The 19,172-nt window shown below is 30.1% G+C and overlaps 1 long non-coding RNA gene across 2 annotated transcripts in view; it reads left to right on the top strand.

Annotated features, from left to right (window-relative positions):
- The window catches only part of LOC145249041 (uncharacterized), a 42,009-nt gene extending 23,234 nt beyond the window's left edge, over positions 1 to 18,775 (top strand). The window contains exons 1-3 of one of the 2 annotated variants that reach the window (XR_013863453.1): positions 2,534 to 2,798; positions 11,190 to 11,332; positions 12,820 to 18,775. This is a non-coding gene — a long non-coding RNA (uncharacterized LOC145249041). Of the gene's footprint in view, positions 1 to 2,533; positions 2,799 to 11,189; positions 11,333 to 12,819 lie in introns of those variants that run through there. The other variant, XR_013863452.1, reaches the window with a different exon arrangement.
- The last annotated feature ends 397 nt before the right edge of the window (positions 18,776 to 19,172 follow it).

Here is a 19,172-nt window from a genome sequence, read left to right on the forward strand (position 1 = left end):
TCTGAAACAAAAACAAAACAAATAGTTAAAAGGAGAAAACATAATTAAACAAAGAGAAATAATATATGAAAATAATTATGTTTTGGACAGGCTTCCAAATTAACAGATTCTGGGATATCTTATCTTTTTCAATCAACTGTTAGGTGAAAGTCCGTAACAGTTAGAAAAATATCTTTTTCTTTTTATTAAATCGTTAGGTGAAAGTATGGAGCGGTTAGAAAACGTCTTTTTCTTTTTATTAAATCATTAGGTGAAAGTATGGAGCGGTTAGAAAATGTCTTTTTCTTTTTATTAAATCGTTAGGTGAAAGTATGGAACAGTTATGTCTCTTTTTTTACAAAGGTTGTTATTCTAGTGCGGCGTATAAACTACCCAAGCGCCCATGAAATAAAAATAAGAATAGAAGTCTGAGAAAAGATATAATACAGGAGAACCGACGGCATGTAAGACCCAACAAGAGGAGATTTAGATATATAGATAGATAGACCGAGAGATTGATAGTGATATTGACATTTATAGTGTTTGACAGTTCTGTGAATGGGAGTGTTTCCATAAACATATCTTTCTTTACCTATTTTTGAGATGATGATTTTCACAAAGTTCTTATAATATTGTGTAAAAGAGATTTAGAAGGCTGTCACAATGCGAGGAATGAATTATAGTCGCCGTTGGTAAGAGGAGACGAGAACAAGTGGCGATTTACAAATCAATAAGTACATACATACATATATATATTTTTTTTTATATATATATTTATTCAGTTGTATGATAAAATGTCTTACTTGTAAGTCTATGTGACGTATTCCATTATTAATTTCGGAAAAATTTTCCCTTTTCAAATGGTGTGTGTAACAGGTCGATTCAAAGCATGCTGGATGAAGGGCCATCAAAACCAAGAAAAATATGCACATCCTCCCTAGTTATTAATAATTAATTATTTTTATGTTAGTTTATTAAGTGTTTATATAAAGCAATGTTGTAATTTTTGTTCATTTAGTCATTTAAATTGAATAGTTATTAATGAATAATTATTTTTATCTTAGTTTATTTAGTGTTTATATAAAGCAAAGCTATAATGTCTTTGTTCATTCATTTAAATTTAATAGTTATGAATAAATAATTATTTTTATATTAGTTTATTAAGTGTTTCTAATTTTTTGTCCATTTATTCTTTTAAATTTAATGGTGTTGTGAGGGAACCACTCTCTTAATGGGCTCGACCACCGTCCATATATACTAGAACTTTCACGATCCCAATAAAGGCTCTAATTCCGGAGTTAACCTCACGTTCATTCTGTGGAATGCAAAACTCCTTTTCATTCTGTAACCGTTTATTTGTCTTTTATTAATGCACGCCTTGACTTACACAATTGTTTTGTTTTTATTGTGACTAATTCAGAGCCATAACACTGGCGACAGAAGGATTCGAGAATACGTACTCACACTGAAACTTTAATGCCTTAATAGTCCAGCAGCAATAAACCAGTGTTCCCATAACACTGGCCACAGAGGATTCGAATTTTTTCACACGATAGCCCCAAACGAACAAAATGTCATCTGACGTACTACTACTACTACTACTACTACTACTACTTATGCTTAAAATAATAACAACAATAATAATAAAAACAACAACAACAACAACAACAACAACAATAATAATAATAATGTCATCTGACATAAAAAAAATTAAAATATCACAGAAAGATCCATTGGCATTATCGAGTAACAGTGCCTTGCCTTGCCTCAGTTATTGACTATTAGCTACCTCATTCTGAAAGGAGGAGTTAATGCCTGGGATGATGAAACTCATAAGATTGAGCTGAAGTTACCTCATTCCAACAAGACATGCCTCTAACTCGCCAGAATGATGATAGCAATAAACATGGCTGATATGAAAAAATAGGAACAGCTACTACACTTTCGATAGGTGCTGATTGAATGTTTAACAAGCTTATTAGCAAGTTTTGGTCTGAAATCATAATGAAAGTTTAACTGAATGTGATTTGATAAGAATAAGTTTCAATTTTCATGATGTAATCATGTGTTTATAGTTTATTTTCCTGTTTCAAATCTAATTTATTTCATTTCATGATTTTGTCGTTTTGTTAAATTTATTTCTTTTATTTGAGTTGTTTTGTGAAATGTTCAGTTATGAAATTTTTTTATGTGACGATTATTAGTTTTGAACTTTTAATCGGAATTACGATATTAACATTAGTTCGACTAATTAAAATAACAATGAAATGTTCATTGTTCAGTCTAAAAAAAAACTTCGTAAATAAACATGATTTTTATATCTTTATAAATAAATCTGATTTTTATATCTTCGTAAATAAACTGGATTTTTATATCTTCATAAATATTACTTTGGAATAATAATACACGCAAAATATAAATTTATGAAAAAAAGAAATCCAAAACAAGCCTTAAATATTGACAAAAATAATCTACATTTGATAGAAAAACAATTCGGCACACTTTTTTACACGAGGAACGAAATAATGATTACACCGTTTTATGATGACTTTAAAGCATTGTTCTTTAGCAGTTAATTTTCTTTTTAAATAATTTCACGTTTAAATCGTGTTTTTCATCTTTTAATTTTGATTCTTTTATATTTTCATATATTTTATTTTTTAATGAATTGAACACACAAAACAAAAGTTGTATCAATTTACTAAGAAATCCTAACAAACAAAACAGATTTTCTGTTTTGAACACAAAGAAAATAACGACAAAAGAAAAAACGAATTCATCCCGATATTTTTTTATTTATTGAATTCCTTGAATGAAAGGTAAGTTTTTTCTTTTACTTTTTAACAATTTAAAAAGCCAATAACTTTAAAATAATTTTAAACATTAAAAACATTTTTATTGCAATCCAATAAAAAAAATATTCATTCTGCAATGCTTTATAACAATTAAAAAAAAATCATTGCTAGAGTCGAGTGATCGATTTTTTAAAAATATTTTGTAGTAAGCATGTCGAAAATATGGTAAATATCCAGATACGCTACTACAAAAAAAAAAAAAAAAGAAAAAATTTAAAATGTTAGGTGAAAGTACAGAATACGTTAAATATCCAGATACGCTACTACAGAACACCGACCACTCTAATTTATTTTTTTTTATAGGTAATTGAGGTCGCTGACAACGAATCTGATAGTCACACTTGGGGCAAATTTACCGTTTGCATGGTATTTACCCCTGAACCCACGAACTACTTTCCACCATTTTGCAGCTTCCGTTTATGCTACGCGCATGCACGCTGTAGCATAAACGACAGCTTCACCAAGCAAACTACGTTGGGGGGAGGGGATTTTTTTTTTCCAGTACATAGAATTTTCTAATTTTCAAAAATACATAATAGCACTTTTTGGGTGGAAAATTTAAATTAGCTGAAAAAGAAATAAAACAAGAAAAGGAAAGCACTCCAAGTTGGAGTAGGGGGGGGGGTAATTTATCTGTTTTTTTTTTCTTTTATTTTTTGACCTGGAACATAGAATTTTCAAATTTTCAAAAAGTAACGCACCGACATTTACCAATTAGAACACCATTTAACATTTTCCGAAGATTTTACTGTGTACATTGGGGGCGCGAGGGGCATCCGCCTCGCGCCCCCAATGTACACAGTAAAATCTTCGGAAAATGTTAAATGGTGTTCTAATTGGTAAATGTCGGTGCGTTACTTACGGAAAAACGTTTAACTAAACTGCAAAAGCACCTATTAAGCCACATAAGTTCTATAATTGAATCCCCCTCCCGCAAAAAAAAAGAATGAAAGACAAAGATGTTTGGTGCTTATATTTTTGTAAACCACATTAAAAACTACGCGAGACAAAAACAAAAAGTCCCCTAATTTGTTGTACTTTTCTTTAACTGTAAGTCATTAAAAAAATGTCAGTCCGTAATTTTTTGATTGGTACGCCATGTGAGAAGGCAGTTTGCTAGGTAAAGCAAGCCGCCATTCATGCTGCAGTGCATGCGCGTAGCGTAAATGGAAGCTGCAAAATGGTGGAAAGTTATTCGTGGGTTCGGGGGTTAATACCATGCAAACGGTAAATTTGCCCCAAGTTTGACTATCAGATTCGTTGTCAGCGACCTTAATTACCTATAAAAAAACAAATTAGAGTGGTCGGTGTTCTGTAGTAGCGTATCTGGATATTTTCTGAAAATATTAACATTATAAGCATGTCGAAAATATTAACATATTCAAAAATTACGAAAACTCATTGAGTTGAACAATAAATAACTACTATTGTGGCACAATGACGTAGCCCCTTTTAAGGGAGCTGGGGGCTGCTACATTAATAACCCCTATATCTAGCTTCTAACCTTGTGCCTGACTTTGTGGTGCAGTTATAAACGTTTCATGCAGGTGTTTTTTGGGTTTGGGAACGTTAGATCATGTCGGTTGGGTTTGAGTGACAGGTGTTATGAAACTTTTAAAGGTCAGATTTACACGCGGATATCTGAAGTTGAAAACTAAAAAATTGTGTGAAAAGCATACTTCTCTCTCTCTCTCATTCTCTCACTCTTTCTTTCTCTATTTCTCTCATTGACTTCCTTTCTCTCTCTTTCTTCATTGAAAGAGAGAAATGAAATATAATTTGATTGTTGTAAAGACAGTTGAGATTTGCTCGCCGTACGCGATGGGTCGACTAAATATGTTTCCTAACTTGTTAACTGTTTAATAAATTATATATATTTTTATAAAATGTATCTTGTTGCTGTTTTTATACAAGTGTTCGATTTCAGCATACCATTAATGCCGACGACAGAAAGCTGCACTGAACACGCAACAAGCGACGATGGGAAGATGCCTGCAATGACCACACATAATGCGACCCGTACCAAACAGTTATAGCCGACGACGGATCGACCCGTTATCGTTGTGTTTCCAGCATGTGCCTATCGTTTAGATATTGTTGGATATCGTTCATTCCCCGTGGAGCTGGTTGCATTCCCAAGACGTTCATCAACCAAGTAACCCTTCTGGGGAGCGATAGTACTACACTATAGTAAAAAATGTCTATCACTATAGACTACAAATAATTTGATCTAAACTTTGCGTTCGGAGTGTGTTAAATCATCATTGTCTACTCTATGATATCTTAGAAAAATGCAATTTTACCCAATTTTCCGAAAAAGGTACTTTTACCTATAAATATCTTACTACTCGATGAATTTTCGTAATTTTTTAAAATATTACTATTTTAAAATTACAGCTATCTGATGATTTTGCTTAAAACGACATATTTTTTAAAAAAATATTCATAGATCAACTCTATTTAAAACAAGCATAAAACATTTCCTAAAATTATTTTTTTTTAATCTGACATTTTTTTTCTGTCTCATATCAAGTTTTGTTTTCCTTGTTTTTTTTGGGGGGGGGATTAGATCCTGTGTGTTGTTAACTATTCTGTACTTTCTCTTAACAATTTTATAAATAAAAAATATCATAAAAATCGTTGGACATAAACAAAACAGCAAAAAGTGTCATCGTGATATTTATTTGGTAGTTTTCTACCAGTGTTTTGTTTAATTATCGATTTTTGAATGATTATCGGGACTTCCTATATGACTGTTTTATATCGGTCAATTTTTTCTAATTCTAACATAAGGCATGGTACGAATTTTTTAAAAGTAAATAAATGCTTCAATATAAGTTAAAACACAGAACAATGTGATCCAAGTAGGTAGAAGAGTTACTTAAGTTGCTTTTCGTAACAATCATTGGTTATATATTTGATCTTGGACCACGGTTTTTGTCTAAAACGCCCATTTAATTTATTAAATTATTAGGTGAAAGTACAAATTAGCAATGGATCCCCTTTCTCGTGTTAAGAATAGCTTTCTAAATAATACCATTATTATTAGTAAGTGGAGGTGTCCTTTAAAAAAAATAGAATATATGAGTAAAGAAATGTCTCCTCTCCGAATTTGAAATTAAACTTCCTTCATTTTTACAGAATATTAAAAATAAATAGATGGAATTTTATTTGTTAATATCAAATATGAATTTGAATATTAACATTTAAAAAAGTCACAACAAAAATTTTTTGTTGATTAAATAAGTTGGTTAAAATGTCAAATATTCAAGAACACGTGGGCTTTTATTCGACTTTAAGAAACATAAGAAAGCCAAAACATGTGCCCCCACTAATTGCTGCAAAGATTAGAAACTATGATCAATTAAATGCTTGGTTGACTGCTAACTGGTCATGAAGTAAGTGCTCCTATTATGTTAATTTATATAGGAAACTGAGCTCCTATTTTAAAATCTAAAAAATTTGTTTTAATTTCTTCAGTGCATATGTTTTAAGGGATGTTAAAATGTAAAAGCCTAAAAAGTACATTTTGCACATTTAGGGGGAAAACTGTGCTGCGTTCGGTGGGTGTAACGTGTGTTTGTGACGTATTTGTGTTTGTGACGTATTTACGTTATTGAATGGCACCAAATTAATATATGTTGTGTTGTTGTTATCTATGTCATGCTTATATTTTCTTGTTACTTAATGGACCATATAAATGTATCTTGTACATTGTTTTGTATAACGGACTGTTGTCTTCATATCCTTAATGTCTATCTTATGATCCATGATTCGTCTATGTGTTGGTGCATGCATGTCAGAACATAATACACATAACATATACATGACGACGTACCTGTTTCTGCTGTTGATTTCTGGGAGCTTCTTCAACCATCCTTGGAGAAGCTGAAATCAGTTTAAAAGAACACTCAAGACACGAATAGTTAACAATACGTGGGCTCTTAACCCTCCTTAAGAAATGTAATAAAGCAGAAACATATATTAACCCTCTCCTCACTAATTGCCAATTGGAAACTGTGACTAATTACAGGCCAGGTTGATGGTTATCTGCCATGAAGTAGGTTGTCATTTATGTTTAGTTTATATAGAAAAGTAATCTCCTTGAAAATCTAAAATTAGAAACTGTGACCAATTACATGCCTGGGTAATCTCTAACTGATCATGAGGTAGGTGCTCATATTATGTTATTTTATATAGGAAAGTGATCTCTATTTTAAGTGATATTATGTTATTTTGTATAGGAAAGTGATCTTCTATTTTAAAATCTAAAATATTTATTATAATTTTTAATTCTTTTAGTGCATATATTTTAAGAGCTGTTGAAATATAAAAGCCTAAAAACGAACATTTTAAACTATGCTGGATTAGATAATAAAGATTTAACAAAATATTTTTTATTTCGATTTTTTGTTTAACAGAAACGTGGTGTATGTGGGAAGGGCGTATTTTATGAACAACTTTTATTTGATCTATTTTTATGATGGCATCAATTTTGTATTGACTATTCTTTTTTAATTTCTAAAATTCTAAACTACTTGTACAGCATCATGTATATAATTAGTTTAATTACAATCGTGCAATGACAAAGAATTGCAGCTTCAGATTAAAAAATGGTTCAGCAGTCAACAGTTAATTGCGAAAATCAGTTTCCTGCATGTTTAACACATCTAAAAGTCTAGATCAACAGGTCAATTTTTTAATATGATTTCTCTTACTAGAACTTTGAATTTTATTTTAATTGCAATTAATGAAATGTTTTCCTTCTTATGAATCATCAAAAATATTATTTTTTAGTTTGCAATTAACTCATGCCATCTATCATTCCCTTTCTTTCTCTCCAAATATTTACTTAAATATAAAAGAATTACGTATACCACACATTTCTTTTTTAGCATAAAACTTAAATGGAAAGTTTTTAGCGTTCGATTAGCAAATACAAATTCTGTAAGTTTTAGCGTTTCAAGATTACTACTTTATCTATCATTTGAATTAATAGAATGTTGCTTCAAATATTTTCTTTATCATATCATTTGAATTAATAGAATGTTGCTTCAAATATTTTATTTATCATATCATTTTAATTAATAGAATGTTGCTTCAAATATTTTATTTATCATATCATTTGAATTAATTGAATCTTGCTTCAAATATTTTATTTATCATCATTTGAATTAATAGAATGTTGCTTCAAATATTTTATTTATCATATCATTTGAATTAATAGAATGTTGCTTCAAATATTTTATTTATCATCATTTGAATTAATAGAATGTTGCTTCAAATATTTTATTTATCATATTTAAATTAATAGAATGTTTCTTCAAATATTTTATTTATCATATCATTTGAATTAATAGAATGTTGCTTCAAATATTTTATTTATCATCATTTGAATTAATAGAATGTTGCTTCAGATTTATTATTTATCATATCATTTGAATTAATAGAATGTTGCTTCAAATATTTTATTTATCATATCATTTAAATTAATAGAATGTTGCTTCAAATATTTTATTTATCCTATCATTTGAATTAATAGAATGTTGCTTCAAATATGTTATTTATCATATCATTTGAATTAATAGAATGTTGCTTCAAATATTTTATTTATCATATCATTTGAATTAATAGAATATTGCTTCAAATATTTTATTTATCCTATCATTTGAATTAATAGAATGTTGCTTCAAATATTTTATTTATCATATCATTTGAATTATTAGACTGTTTCTTCAAATATTTTATTTAGCATATCATTTGAATTAATAGAATGTTGCTTCAAATATTGTATTGATCATATCATTTGAATTAATAGAATGTTGCTTCAAATATTTTATTTATCATATCATTTGAATTAGTAGACTGTTTCTTCAAATATTTTATTTATCATATCATTTGAATTAGTAGACTGTTTCTTCAAATATTTTCTTTATCCTATCATCTGAATTAATAGAATGTTGCTTCAAATATTTTATTTATCATATCATTTGAATTAATAGAATGTTGCTTCAAATATTTTGTTTATCATATCATTTGAATTATTAGAATGTTGCTTCAAATATTTTCTTTATCCTATCATCTGAATTAATAGAATGTTGCTTCAAATATTTTATTTATCATATCATCTGAATTAGTAGAATGTTGCTTCGAATATTTTATTTATCATATCAATTAAATTAATAGAATGTTACTTCAAATTTTTATCTATCATATCATTTGAATTAATAGAATGTTGCTTCAAATATTTTATTTATCATATCATTTAAATTAATAGAATGTTGCTTCAAATATTTTGTGTATCATATGATTTGAATTAATAGAATGTTGCTTCAAATATTTTATTTATCATATCATTTGAATTAGTAGACTGTTTCTTCAAATATTTTCTTTATCCTCTCATCTGAATTAATAGAATGTTGCTTCAAATATTTTATTTATCATATAAATTAAATTAATAGAATGTTGCTTCAAATATTTTATTTATCATATCATTTAAATTAATAGAATGTTGCTTCAAATATTTTATTCATCATATAATTTGAATAAATAGAATGTTGCTTCAAACATTTTCTGGAAAATATAAAACGTCTTTATGCAGCATAAAACACCTTGGAAAATTTTGAAAAACATTTTGGGAATTTAATTAGAGTCTATTTTATAGATTATAAAAACGTTTATGCAAGTTTTAAAAAAGTTTCAGTTTTATGTATATTTTTAGTTCATAATTAAACGATCATCCGTTGAATAAATTCACAAAATAAATTGTAAACAGGAGCAGATATGCAGGAATATATGATAGGAAATAACATCGGTCAAACATTGATGTGTAAAATTCCAAACATTAAATTAATAATCTCACAATAATATATCAATTTTTAACTTGTCTTAAATATGCTAAAATGTATTGACTATTGTTTTCTTCACCATTCTTAAAGATCCTGACAACTTGGACCATAAATTTAATTCCAGCAATATTTTTCCGCATTTCCTTAAGACATGATATGTGAAACACATACAATTCTTATTAGCATAACCTCAATTTAATGTTTTCTGACTAAAGTATTCTGTAAAACAACAAAGAGGATAATTAATGGCAATATGGGTTATCAGTTCTTGTTGAATAATGACAGTGTTGATGAGACCATCTTGTGATATGGCAGCAACACTTTTATCCAAAACATTGGAAACTATCCTTAAAAAAACTTGTGCTCTACATCTAATTAAATGACTTCATACGTTCAAGGCTACACCTTATCCACCACAGGCAAAATGAAGTGGCAGCTACACAAGAAAAACTTATGACCCACTTCTAATTTGACGTTCATATCAATTAAATGAACAGATATTTAACGATAAAATGTTCAACACGGTGATAAATTACAAACATGCTATTAAAAATATTTTTAACATTTTAACTTTTTAACACTTTAAAAATTCAATACCTTTGAAAATAATTGATTTTTATTGCAATCCAATAAAAAATATTGATTCTGAAATGCTTTATAACAAATGTGAATAAAAATATTATGCATCATGATCTGACTGTAAAATACAAATGTGACCTTTCTAGAGTTGTTGAGCTTACTTTCGACTTTGCCGGGCATAAGTGCAAGACTGGCCTTATTTTTAACTAAAACATGCAACCTGTCATGGTCTAATGGTGGAACATTTTAGGCCAATGTGAGATTTTCACTTTATATCGGTTTTTACTTGCACGGAAACGGTTCTTCTTCCATTACGCCAAATAATTTTACTAAAGAAATGTAAACAAGCCTTAAACATTGACAAAAATAATCTAAACTTGATAGGAAAACAATTCGGCACAATTAAGCTTTTACACAAGGAACGAAATAACGATTACATTGTTTTATGATGATGTTGAATTCTTTGTTCTTCTGCAGTTGATTTTCTTTTTAAATAATTTCACGTTTAAATCCTGTTTTTAATTTACTGGCCTTAATTTTTACTAAAACATGCATCCCCTCGTGACTGATTAAAAAAAAATCATATCAAGTCGACAGATCAATCTTTTTAAATATTTCGTTGAGTTTGTCTTACAATACATAGACATTCAAAAAAGTGGCCAAAAAATAAAATATACAACAAATAAATGTTACCAGTGACTATTAAAGTTACTTTGCAACCTATATGCAGCATTTGTTGGTGTTTTGAAACATTATTTCATTTCAAATAAGGCTTTACGAGTCCTAATAACTCAAATTCCGGTCATTTTTTGTGATGTGTCTTATATAAACTTTTTTTAGATGAAATAAATGTAGATGTGGTTCAATCCAATAATATTGACAACAATTAACGAATGGAATACTAATATTGCACTTCTATGTTTTACAGATGTTTTGATTGGACACAAAGACCGAGTTCTTGCAACTGTTTCTCTTGATGAGTCAGACAGATTGACTCTACGAAATAGCAATTATTCAATATCTTTCCATCATTTCTACCCACCACTTTTTAAGGGCCAGCCGATTTAGCAGGTGAGTTGTTACAAATTTGTTACACATTAAATAAATTATCCATGATACTGAGCTTTTCTCTGAACAATTCATATTCCACTGATAATATGATGACGTCATACCATTCCAGTCTGCATCTAATTAAGCACATGTAAAATTGTTAACAGCATATCAGAACTGTCTCAATGTCATGGCCATGTGCATGTATTATGAACATTAGGTTTAGCAACATTCACAACTAGTGTGCCTAATTGTATTAACCAAACTCTTCTGTTTTAAAAAGAGTCACGAGAAATACATGAATCATGTATTCCACAGTTTAAAAACCATGCTCACAATTGATTGTAACAGCTCAAAACTGTATAATCCAATGTACAATACATATTGTATTATTATTATGTGAAAAGGAAATAGTCAAATGTTTATATCGAAACTGTTTTTGGCAAGACTCGTTCAAGTTATCTTGTCATAATACATCATAATATTTTAGTGCTTTCTTTGCCAAAACTGCATTTTTGTAAAAGTCTATCCATACCTCCGAAACCTTATAAATCGCATACAAAATAGTGACGGCTCAAAACTCTTAGGGAACCTTGTCTAATCTAATGATCACTTCACAATGTTTTCTTATTACGTGAAGAGAAAAATAGTCTTCATACAATAGTATTGATAAAACGTCTAACAAATGATGGGGCATAAAAGAATGTGTTGTCAAAACTATTCCTGTCAGATTAGCGTTATCGTTAATCTAATTGTATTCCTCAATTCACTGTTCAGTTATCTCGTTATAATGCATCATCTTTCAGCAAAACAATAGGGAATTCCTACTGTTATTTTCTTTTCTATAACTTTGATTAAAGATAAATACTCATATGCTGCCTTTCTGTTTTATCATATTTAGTTCTTGTTAATAGTTCTTTTATCAAGTAGCTTTGTACATCGTCTCTAGGGACTTCTATAAAAGCAATTATTTAATAAATCAATGTTATATGTTGCAACAATACTCAATGCAAATGTAGACGTTTAGAATAGTCACAGTCCAAAGTAATTTTCTTGCAGAATTGAAAAAACCCAATAAATTTTTCTAATGTTCGGCAGCTTTTTTTAACCAATTTTGTGTCCTTTGGGTACAAAGCAACATTAAAAAAATGTTTCAATATATTTGATAATTTTGCATATTTATATATCAGTTATACTTACGTGCTTGAAGGAAGTAAAAATGTGTATGCAATAAATACTTTTTGGATGGACATATGGTAATTTACTTTCATTGTTACATTAAGATACATGTATATATATGGTAGTATTGTATATATAAATACAAATATATCTCTTCTCACTATGATGAAAATCATAACAAAACATTTTTGGAATGTTTCTTATGTGTTTTATATGAATGAAATCTAGATGTTGTGGATTTAATCTAATAATATTTACAAGAATAAAAAAGCGAATACTAATATGTTAATGTAAATACTAAAAATATTGAATTTCATTATTTTTTACAGATGTTCCTGATTGAACCCTATTTCAATTTTAATGGAGGATCATGATCTTTAAACATTAAGCTGTAAACATTTTATTACTTTATTTAGAACATTACTGCCACACCTGTGAGAAAATTTATTATATTGTACAATCTTTTTAATGAATTTTGCTAAACAGTTGTGAAAACATGACACCAATTAAATGTTTGTAAAAATATTCAAATATAAGAAATCAGAAAAGTATGTGACTTTTAAAAAATCCATATTTTCTTTAATATCGGAAACTATAACTCTAAAAATATCTTTTAGAAAATTTGCAACTTATAAACGCTAAATTCTTTGAAATAGCATTTAAAAAAGATATCTCGGTTGAAATATATGAAGTAAGAAAAAGATGTTTGTCATCTGTATAGTGCCGCATCCTCATCTTGAAAAATGAATAAGATAATTTAAATAAAAAAGAACGTGTGTGTGTGTGTAGATATAATCGTTTTGTTAGATACGATTGAGTAAAACATATAGGAACTCACACTGGAAAAAAACATTTTTGTAAATTGTAAAGTGTGTGGATATTCATAAACTTTAGTGACCAATATGAGAACTCACACTGGGGAAAAGCCACATTCTTGTGATGTGTGTGGATATTCTTGTTCTGCAAAATCAAACTTAGTGAACCATATGAGAACTCATACTGGGGAAAAGCCACATTCTTGTGATGTGTGTGGATATTCTTGCTCTGCAAAATCAACGTTAGTGAACCATATGAGAACTCATACTGGGGAAAAGCCATATTCTTGCCAAATATGTGAATATTCTTGTTCTCAAAAATCGAGTTTAGTGAGCCATGTGAGAATTCATTCTGGGGAAAAGCCATATTCTTGTCAAGTGTGTGAATATTCTTGTTCTCAAAAATCGAATTTAATGACCCATATGAAAACTCATTCTGGAGAAAAGCCACATTCTTGTAAAGTGTGTGAATATTCTTGTTACCAAAAATCGAATTTAGTGAGCCATATGAAAACTCATTCTGGGGAAAAGTCACATTCTTGTGATGTGTGTGGATATTCTTGTGCTAAAAAATCAAATTTAGTGAAGCATATAAGAAATCATACTGGGGAAAAGCCACATTCTTGTGAAGTGTGTGGATATTCTTGTTTTGAAAAATCAACGTTAGTGAACCATATGAGAACTCATACTGGGGAAAAGCCATATTCTTGCCAAATTTGTGAATATTCTTGCTCTCAAAAATCGAGTTTAGTGAGCCATATGAGAATTCATTCTGGGGAAAAGCCATATTCTTGTCAAGTGTGTGAATATTCGTGTTCTCAAAAATCGAATTTAGTGAGCCATATGAAAACTCATTCTGGAGAAAAGCCACATTCTTGTAAAATGTGTGGATATTCTTGTTCTGCACAATCAACGTTAGTGATACATATGAGAACTCACACTGGGGAAAAGCCATATTCTTGCCAAGTGTGTGAATATTCTTGTTCTCACAAATCAACCTTAGTGGAACATATGAGAAGACATACGGGAGAAAAGCCATATGCTTGTCAAGTTTGTAAATATTCTTCCACTTCAAAATCAGACTTAGTGAGACATATCAGAACTCACACTGGGGAAAAGCCACATACTTGTCAAGTGTGTCAATATTCTTGTTCGGAAAAATCAAATTTAGTGCAACATATGCGAACTCATACTGATAGAGAGTTGCAACCTTGATTGAAGTGAGTGTCCCTAATGATGGAGGACTTAACAGAGCTGAAAGAGAGAACAGACCAACTACCAATGATATGAAAAGAAACTGGAATCTTAGAGAGATACCAGTTATCATAGGTGCTACAGGTCTTATGAAGGAGAACCTGAAGCCCTACCTAACTAATATTCCTGCTGAACAAAGTGAAAAAGAGATCCAGACAATTGTATTTAAAGGAACAGCAAGAATACTAAAAAGATCTTTCAGTTGGTTTCAATAAAAAGCAGGACAATGTTAGCAGCTGGCTTGGCTGCCCTATACCCAGCATTACAATCTTCAAAGGAAGAAAATTTAAAAAAAAGGAAAAAGCCACATAGTTTAGTGAAACATTGAATGAATACTAGACACTATCCTCGAGTCTTTAAGGTCTTTCTGTACAAGGGTTTGCCAGAACAACCTGGCATGAGGATATTTTTCCCTAGAAGTAAACCCTGACTAAATATTCAAAATCACATTTTGTATTCGCTGTCCAAATAAGATCTCCTCACTATGGCTAACCCACATTAGCTTTTCCGAGGAATGGGGCACCTTCTCCAAGTGATGTTACCTCAAATAATAGCACAAAGCCGGATACTCCACCAGACTAGATAAATTCTTGTTCTGAAATTCAGTAAAACTAAGACACAAAAATGGAAGATATACAACATATGAAAATGGTTAAATGGGGAGAGGAAGATTATGTTCTCAATTTTTTTTATTAACTCGGTGTTTGAGAGATAGTTTAATGGAACATTCAAATATCTATGTATCTCATATAGACTTCAAGTGTTAGCCCCAGGCTGTGGGCCCCTTGATTTATGAGAACTTCGACTGAAGTAAAATAAAACAAAAAAGGGAAAGCCACATTAAAGCAGAGGGAAACTGAATGCAAAAAAGAAATATTACAACGATTTCTCGGTTTAAATATATAAAATCGCAGGAGAATGTTTGCTATCTGGTAAGATTCCTCATCCTGACTTAAACAAAATGATAAGAATAGAAAAAAGAAGAAAAGCCCACATTCTTGTCAATGTCTTTGGAGATATTAAACTTGACAGATCGTTGAACATCTGTGAACATGAACCACATCAAACAGAAAAATGACATTGTTCTATGATAAAGAAATACAACCGGGCAGATACATGAAGGAAAGGGCCATCAAGTCAGACAATGTAATATTGAAGAAGCCTGGACAGGAAAAGATAACAAAATATCTAAAAATGACTTAAAAACGACAAATTGTCATTTAAAGAAATTAATATATCGGTTGTGATAGGATGAACTGGCCAAATAAAAAAGAATCTTCAGAAACAGAAACAATCACTGTTAGACTGAGCTGTAACAAAATACATATAGCAGCCTGATTGTTGAAACTAGTCTTAATGAATATTATCATAATAGAGTGAAAAAGAAGAATATAATACAAGAAAATATAAAATCATTTAAAAAAAGTCTCTAAAAGTATAAGCATTATATCGATTGTTTTGTGAGCAAATAAACTAATAAAAATCTAAAGAAATGCAATTCTTTTAAAGAGTAAACTGTTGCAAAAACAGATAAAAGTTATAAAAGCGACAAGGTTTATACTAAAACGTCTAGTATTTATTTATATCGTAATGTCTGACAATTCCTATTGGCAGATAGTCAAAACAGATTATGTAAATGCCTTAGTTGAAATGTCTGTTGAGAAATGCAGCTAGAAAGATGGTCAAACATCTACAAACATGAACCACCACCAAATACATCAAATGAAAAGGTGGCAGCGTTATATGACAAATTCATCCAGGCAGATACATAATAGACAAGACCATTAAGCCAGACATTGTAATTTTAAAAAACACTGCATTATTGATTGATTCGGTCTAAATGATTATGCTTTTAATAGCAAAATATTAGAAGGATTGTAAACGACAATCAAATAAACATTGTCTGAACAAATTGTTATGAAATCAAATGTAAACTACAGAAGGAAGCACCTTGGTCTTGTTAATTGAAGTAAATTTTTTTAAAATAACGGAATATCTGGTAGATATATATGGTAAACAAGTTGCGAATATTTTAAAATAATTGTGATTAACGGGAAATTATAGAATTTTTTAAATGTCTCGGTTGGGATATTTAAGATAATAGGATAATACTTGGCACTGATTAGAAAATAATACAATTAAACAAGAAACCAAATAGATATTTAATATATCTCAATATAACAAAAACAAATCTAAATGCCTCATCATCACAGCTAGATGAAAATGATTAGAAAATAAACAAGAAACCAAATAGATATTGAATATATCTCAACAAAAACAAATCTAAATGCCTCATCATCACAGCTAGACGAAAATGATTAGAAAATAAAACAGTTAAGCAAGAAACCAAATAGATATCTAATATATCTCAATATAACAAAAACAAATCTAAATGCCTCATCATTACAGCTAGACGAAAATGATTAGAAAACAAAACAAAATTAAACAAGAGACCAAGTAGATATTTAATAATGATATTGATCTAGTTATACATAAGCCAAAACTGCATAAATCCTAAACAGCTGTGACCCTCATGCCACGTGAGGTTCCTGTGCGATTGTTGCAAATCCTCGCTTATTATTCTTCAACTTTAATCGAACTAATTATCTACTCATCGTAGATTATTACTCAAAGTACCCCTTCATCCACAGACCCAGAAAATTCTCCAGCATGAAAGTCATTAACTTTTTTCAAGCAAATATTTGTTGAGCAAGGAGTCCCAGAAAGGCTCGTTAGTGATAATGGCTCACATTTTAGCTCCCAGCATTTCTAAGAATTTGCTAAAGCATGGGATTTTGTGCACGTCACTTCTCCCGGATACACCCAATCGAGCTGCATGGCAGAATGCTGTGTACAGACCGTCAAATCAGCCATGAAGAAATCCATGTTTAGCAATCGAGACATAAACATAAACCTATTGTGTCTCCAATAGATCATGTTATCTCATCCTTGGGAGAATTGTTTTTTAATTGCAAAGTGAGTGAACCAAAATGTCTATGAGGAGGAAATCCAGGGTTGTCTATTACAAAGACAGTTGTCGCAAATGAGACAACATGACAAACATGCAAAGTACCTCCCTAATCTTAGCGCAGGACAACGAGTGCAGATACACGACACGATACAAGACACAAGTAGATGGACTTCAGTTGTTGTCAGACAAGCCTGTGCTGAACTGCATTCCCACATTGTCGATACACCACCATGTCAGATTCTTCAACGAAACCAGATACATTTCAAGAAAGTTGCTCACACCTCACATACAACACAGTCATACATAATACACCATCGCATCATATTCATCTTATATCACCCAACATTTCAGACATATATTCTGCAGAAACTCCCAATAAACATCTGCACGCCATCTGCAGAAACATACAGCTGCACACATAACACAGTTCAGTATTAATAAACGATCTAGAACAATCACAAGATTGGGTCGTGTTGTAAAACCCTTCAAAAGATACGATTGTAGAATAGGTTCATATCCGAAAACTCTTCTAGTAATCCTGCTTGATGATTTCCTTTATGAAAGAGGGATGTCGGGATATGGATTGTCTCATCCTGTTTCGTATTTTTAACTGTACGAGTTACGTCTCTTGGAATATAATAAAAACTGGCTTTTTGTACCTTAAAGACGTCTCGTCGTTATCTCTCCTTTATGTTTACTTATTCATCCTAACAAATATTCAACGGAATAATACAACAACGATATCAATATATAATCTGACTATTCACGCCTTGAACTGAATAAAAAAAATGCTACGAAATCACATTTTCATGTTAGATTAGTCAACAACGAGAAGCAAAAGAAAACGTTAAAATATGTTGTTCAAATATTAACCCAATAAAGAAGTTACACTGTTTTTCTTTGGATTTTTTTAGATTTCGTGAGGCATTATTTAATTTTGTAAACACTTTTATTTTTTGTTGTTTTCTATTGATTTAATCATCGCAGACATGAGCAAATCCCCAACTCGAGCAAAACTAGAAAAAATCAAAGGACTTTAGATCCATGCACAGATATGATGCTCTTACACACACACACACACACACACACACACACACACAATTAATACGTTAAAAAAAGTAAATACGCCCTAAAATATGTGGACGAAGAAAAATGTAAACATAATGGCAAATAACTGCTTTCTTATACTATAAACGTTCAGGGAGCGAGGTAATAAGAAAGAAATTAATTGCTAATAAAAATAAATAAAAATTCAACAATGTATATATATATATATATATATATATATATATATATATATATATTCTTATTTATTGTAATGGATTCTATATTTTTCAATAATAATGTGGGTTTCTCAACGTCTGAAGAGAGGCCTTTCTTGTGAATATTTGCAAAGGATATAAGGTTCAAAATTTTCCGAATGGTCGCAGAACAAAACAAACAAAATAAACTACTTGTTGCAATCAATCCAACCTTTGTTGTCTTGATTTTGTGAAAACAATATATATATATATATATATATATATATATATATATATATATATATATATTATTTTCACAAAATCAAGAATAATGCCCTCATGAACATGAAAATGGGACATAAGTCGTGTTTCACCGGAAGTAAGAATGCCACTTATAAATA

Source organism: Euprymna scolopes, chromosome 27 (assembly GCF_053919585.1).
Source record: "Euprymna scolopes isolate OS-2025 chromosome 27, ASM5391958v1, whole genome shotgun sequence".
NCBI lineage: Eukaryota > Metazoa > Mollusca > Cephalopoda > Sepiida > Sepiolidae > Euprymna > Euprymna scolopes.